Source organism: Psammomys obesus, unplaced genomic scaffold, assembly GCF_907164565.1.
Source record: "Psammomys obesus unplaced genomic scaffold, mPsaObe1.curated_primary_1811, whole genome shotgun sequence".
Classification (NCBI taxonomy): domain Eukaryota; kingdom Metazoa; phylum Chordata; class Mammalia; order Rodentia; family Muridae; genus Psammomys; species Psammomys obesus.
The window spans coordinates 16641978-16648310 of NW_026596149.1; positions in this window are offsets into that span (position 1 = coordinate 16641978).

The window sequence follows — 6333 nt, forward strand, 5'->3', positions numbered from 1 at the left end:
GGTCTCATCAGGACTGTCTGGATCCTCTTTCTCTGTATCCTAGTTAGGCCACCTCACCAGGGGAAGGTGATCAAAGAGCCAGCCACTGAGTCCATGTCAGAGACAGCCCCTGCTCCTCTTACTAGAAAGCCCACATGGAGATTGAGCTGTCCATGGGCTACTTCTGAACAGGGCATCTAGGTCCTCTCCATGCATGGTCCATGGTTGATTCATCAGTCTCTGCAGGATACCCCGAGCCCAGAGTTTTGGGCTTTGTTGGTCTCCTTGCGTAGCTCCTGTCCCCTCCAGATCTTTCTATCTCCTTCTTCCATAAGATTCCCTGAACTCTGCCCAAAGTTTGGCTATGAGTCTCTCCTGGCATGTATCCAAAAGATGCTCAAGCATACAACAAGGACATTTGCTCAAGTATGTTCATAGTGGCTTTATTCATAATAGCCAGAATCTGGAAATAACCTAGATGTCCCTCAACTGAGGAATGGATAAAGAAATTGTGGTATATTTACACAATGGAATACTACTCAGCAATTAGAAACAAGGAAATCATGAAATTTGCAGGCAAATGGATGGAACTAGAAAAGATCATCCTGAGTGAGGTATCCCAAAAGCAGAAAAACACACGTGGTATACACTCACTTAAAAATGGATATTAGCCATATAATATAGGTTAAACATACTAAAATTTGTACACCCAAAGAAGATAAACAATAAGGCAGACCCTAGAGCAGTGGCTTAGTCCTCATTCAGAAGGGCAAACAGGATAGACATCGAAAGTAGGAGAAGACAAGGAACAGAACAGGAGCCTCCCACAGGGGCCTCTGAAAGACTCTACCCAGCAGGGTATCGAAGCATATGCTGAGACCCATTCTTAATTTTCATGTACAACATTTGGTTTCTTTTCCCAGATAAAAATTTATAGTCATGTCACAAAAACGCAACATAACAAATAGTCATGTTAAAAACCTATGTAATATTTACTGACTAAAGATCCATCAATCCTCTGATTTTGTTCCTGGACCTCCATTCTACCTTGAATTGCAACTCTTCATTCACTCTGTGCCCTAAGCCCCCTGAGTGTCTGAGCATGGTGCAGAAACATGAAAGCTTTCTTACCTGTGTCTCCCTGATACTATTTTACTTGCCTCTAATGCCTCATTCCTACTTACCCAAACCTCCCTAGACTCTTACATGACTAGCCCATCATCCCACATTCTCTGCCTTAGCTAGTCTAGTCCCGCAAGCTTCCCTATCATCAGTTATTTCCTTTGGTACCTTCATCACTTTTTTGGTGAACTGTAAACCCCCAGAAGGAAAGATCTTTGTCCAATTTATCTTTGTGTGCTCCATAGTTACCTTTCTCAGTAGTGCTAAAAGAGCTGTAAGGTGAAAGAGCAGACAAACAAATGTGCTCTGTGGCTCTCTTATGCATGTGTACCTCATTTCCCCTTATCCTTTCGTCTGTTCATGGGCATCGGGGCTGATTCCATGCTTGGCTATTGTGAATAGTGCCACAATAAACATCGGTGTTCAAATATCTATAATGTGTATTAACTTTATCTCATTTGGGTGTATTCACTTCCTACAGTACAAAAGTCCCAATTCCAAAGCAAGCAATTGCCTCCATGCTCTGGGCCTGCTGTCCCTCTCTGGCTTCATTTTCCACCCTTTGTCTACTTCTTAACTTTCAGAACCTGGAACTCTCATCCTCTGTCCACATTTTAGTTTTTGTTTTGTTTTGTTGTTTGTAGGTCTGGAACTTGAACCCAAGACCTTGTACATGCTAAGTGCTTTAGTCAGGGTTACTATTGCTGTAATGAAACACCATGACCAAGGCAACTTGGGGAGGAAAGGGTTTATTTGGCTTACATTCTCACATCACAGTTCGTCATCAAAAGTCAGAACAGGCACTCAAACAGGGCAGGAATCTAAAGGCAAGAGCTGACACAGAGGCCATGGCAAGAGTGTGCTTATTGGCTTGTTCCACGGGGCTTGTCCAGTCTACTTTCTTATAGAATGCTGGACCACCAACCCAGGCATGACCTGGCCAAAAATAAACTGGGTCCTCCCACATAAATCACTAATTAAAAAAAATTAAAAAATGCCCTACAGACTTGTCTACAGCCTGATCTTGTGGAAACATTTTCTCAATTGAGACCCCTTCTTTCCAATGACTCTAGTTCAAGCCAAGTTGAAGTAAAACTGGCCAGTACTTGGCCGGGTAGTTAAGCCAGTGTTTGCTACTCTGTGGGTTTGTCTTTCTTTCACTCTTCTCAATTCCTTTTCTTCTACCCTTTCAACCCCCTATCACTAGATAAGAGAGAAAAAAAAAGGATAGAGAAGAAAGGAAAGAGATACCTGAATAAAGTCAGGAGTCAGAAAAGGGGTAACATTATCATTAGAATACTTCCTGCTGATTAGAGGCATTGAGTTCCTGAGGGCAGATTTGATCTTCATTACGAGGATATCTAATTTCTTCTTGACTACTCAACAAATTGAGACAACCAGCAACCAACAACTCACCACCAACACACACTGCCTCTGCCTCTCGGGGCCCTAGTATTTATATGCTCTCTAAAACATCCCCAGGATTCCAAACCTTAGACAATTGCAGAGACTATCTGCAGCTGGCAAAAGCATGCCCCTGCTAGAGCAAGAGGCAAATCACAGTCAGCTGCTGCCAAGCAGCACTATATCCCCATACCAGGGATTAAAATGAAAACATATTCTTATAATATTTCTGTTTTATTGTTTTTTAATAATGTCTTTAATTTTATTTTATATGCATTAGGGTGAAGGTGTCAGATCCCTTAGAACTGGCATTAGAGATGGTTGTGAGCTGCCATGTGGGTGCTGGGAGTTGAACTTGGGTCTTTTGGAAGTGCTCTTAACCACTGAGCCATCTCTCCAGCCCCATACCTCTGTGTTAAAAAAAAAAGAAAGAAAGAAAAAAAAGACCCTAAATTCCAAAATTTTCACTACATGCAGTGGTGGCACACTCCTTTAATCCCAGCACTTGGGAAGGAGAGGCAAGCAGATCTCTATGAGTTCAAGGCCAGCCTACTCTACAGGCTGAGTTCTCGGACAGCCAAGGCTACACAGAGAAACCCTGTCTTGAGGGGGCAGGGGAACTAGCCAGCACAACAAACGCTTCACCACAAAGCTACCTCCCCAGCCCCACTAGATGAGTGTGCCTTGAATGATTTTGTTACTTTTGAGCTCAGCCATTTTCTAACTGAGCTCAGCCAATTCCTAACCATCTTACAACTCTTAGTCAGTGTTCTAGTGCTATGAAGAAACACCATGACTACATCAACTCTCACAAAGAAAAGCATTTCACTGGGGCTTGCTTACAGTTTGAGAAGTTTAATCGATTGTCATGGCAGGAAGCATGACAGCATGAAGGTAGATATGGTGCTGGAGAAGAAGCTGAGAGTTCTGTATCTAGATCTGCAGGTCTTGGGAAAAGAAAGCCACTGGGCTTGGCTTGGGCTTTTAAAAACCTCAAAGCCCACCGCTAGTGGCACACTTCCTCCAACAAAGCCAATCCACTTAATTCTTTCAAATACTGCAATGCCCTGATGACCAGGGATTCAGGTGTATAAGCCTATGGGACCATTCTTATTCAAGCCGCCAAACATGCTCAGTCTGAATGTGCCCTGTGGGGAATGTATTTCCTGGCCCAAATTAAAGGCCTTCCACATAGCTCTCTCCCATGACACCTTTTTTTCTCCTAAACTGTATCTTTTTCCACACTCAACTCCTTGAGGACAAAAACAGATAGTCTTCTGTACCCTATAGCCCTGCATGCAGATGAAGTAAACACTAAGTAAAAGTATCATGAGATGTCATTTCTCTTCTTTATCTCCAAAAGGCCAGTTATTGATCAATAACCATTGGTGGCATAAAGACAAGAGGAGCAATTTAACTAGAATGCTAATACGGTCAAAAGTTCCCTTTCATCTCATCCCAGACAGAATGGTAAGAGGGAAGAAGGGGAAGAGTAACAGGAAGAGGAAGAAAAGAAGGAAGGAAAAAGAAAGGAAGGAAGGAAAAGAGCAGAGGAGTAGAGGAAGAAGAAAAATGCTACAAAGGATGTAGAGAGAAGAAACTTTACACATTGCTAGTGGGAATGTAGTTAGTCCAGAGACTATAGAAAATATCATAATGATTCCTCAAAAACTAAAATTAGAATTATCTAGATATAGCACACACACACACACACACACACACACACACACACACACACATATGATCAGAGGCATAAACAGAATTGAATCATGTCATTTTTGATAAATGATGTTATCCTGTTTAGCAAAATAGGTCAGAAGTATAGAAAAACAGGTATCTTATACATGGACACTAAGATTTTTTTTAAGCAGCAACTTGAATGTAGTGGCTTTACCCAGGGACTGGAGAGCAAACCAGAGCAAAGGAAGAAAAAAGGTATCAGAGGGTAGTTGGAGAAATGAATAGAATCAAAACATACTACTTGGGCGTACAGAACTGCAACAGTGAGCCTATTACTGTGTGTAACTAGTGTGCATTAATAATTACAATAAAAATAAAATTACCTTTAATTACCATTTGTTTCATCTTTTTTTCCCATCAACCTTTTTCCTGGGAGCTTACAGCAAATACTGTCTAATAGCCTCCTGGGCCTGCTCGTGGACTGTGATGGAGATTACTCCTGGAAGAAAAAGCACGGAGTGAATTCAGGAGTCAAGAAAGTTGTTTTGATTGTGTGTGGGTTTTTTTTTTCCTGAATGAAGAAAGACCCACTGACTTGATTAAAGATGCCAACATGGTGAAATATTAACCACGTCAAAATCTCTGTTCTGAGATTTGTAACATACTGGAAATGCCAATAGACTCCATGAATCCAAAGACTCGTTGACTCGTGGGAGCAATTAGCCTTCGTGAAAGCAATACAGCAGCCTTTGCAACTGGCTCATTATTCATCGCTTGGGGGGAAATTGATTGTACAGGAATAAAGATGAAGTGGCCCGAGAGCAGATAACAATACAAGAACTATGAAGCAGCAAAGGGCAGCAATCATTTGGCTACTTTTATAAAAAGTCAGATCCAGAAAATTCAATAGACTTATTTTCCTTTAATGTAAAGGTAAGCATGAGGAGATTAGGAAAAGGTCAGTTTGCTTCCAAACAATTAGAATAACAAATAGAACAAAGAAAAAATGTAAAAGCAATCACAAGCAGGCACATTTTAAAACATGTCATTAATCAGTTTGTCAATGAGTTAAATCTCTCTAATAAAAGACCATCTCCCACTGATGGTTTTAATTCTGTACTATTTAACAGTAGATACAAATTAGGTGTCAAGAATTTCTGACAATAAATGGATAAGAAAAGATATTGTGGTTGGATATAAAGGTTAAGGAAACCAGAAAAGAGGGAAAGGTAAAGAATTAGTGTAAGTGTCAAAGAAAAAAAACAGAGCCTGACAGTACAGCGGTAGACACAGATTACATTTGGGAACTGTTAGGGAGGACAGGAGCTCATAGGATAAGTCTGGCTCAATTACAAACAGTATGAGTAAGTCGGAATCTGTGGTCAAGGAGCAAGGAGAAATCAGTGAGTGGAAAATTAGTGAGCGATGTGGAAGGGTAAGGAGAGAACCAAACAAGATTCTTGAGTCAAGGTGACAAAACCTCACCAGGGAGATGGAAAGAAATGAGGAATTTGGTTAGCTCTCAAAGGTGGCAGATTCTGGTTAAACTAACCTGATATGTTTCTTGCTAAAATCATACACTGAAAAAAATGAACTCATAAATCCAAATGTTGTGAACTGGCTTAGAAGAGAATTTGGAGATCCCTGACAAGAGTTTGGTCAAGGGAAGATTCTTCATCTAGGCACAGAAAAATTTCAATGTTAGCATTATTAATGTCAGGCAGAATGTAGTTAAAACATTCTGGTTTGAATAAAAATATCCAGGATGCATAAAACGTAGAAACTTTTGAAGAGTCTAATAAATTACATTGGTAAAAATGCAAGATAGATAAATACATCACTGTAGTGAGAGGTGTTAGAGTACCTCTTCAAAAATCAAAATATCGGTGCAAAAAAAAAAAAAAAAGAATACAGGCAATCTAAAAAAAAAAATGTTTAATATGCATAAGCTAAACTCAAGTCAGTAAACACTGAATATATACCCTGAGGAAAACCATATCCAACCTCACAGAATTTAATAAGGTTTAATGAGTTAGCATTCAGAAAATATATTTGGTATGTGGTAATCAGAACAGAGAGCATTGTCATTCTCAAATTTAAACAAAACCACCAACACACCTTCAAGGAACTATAAGTTAAGACACATTT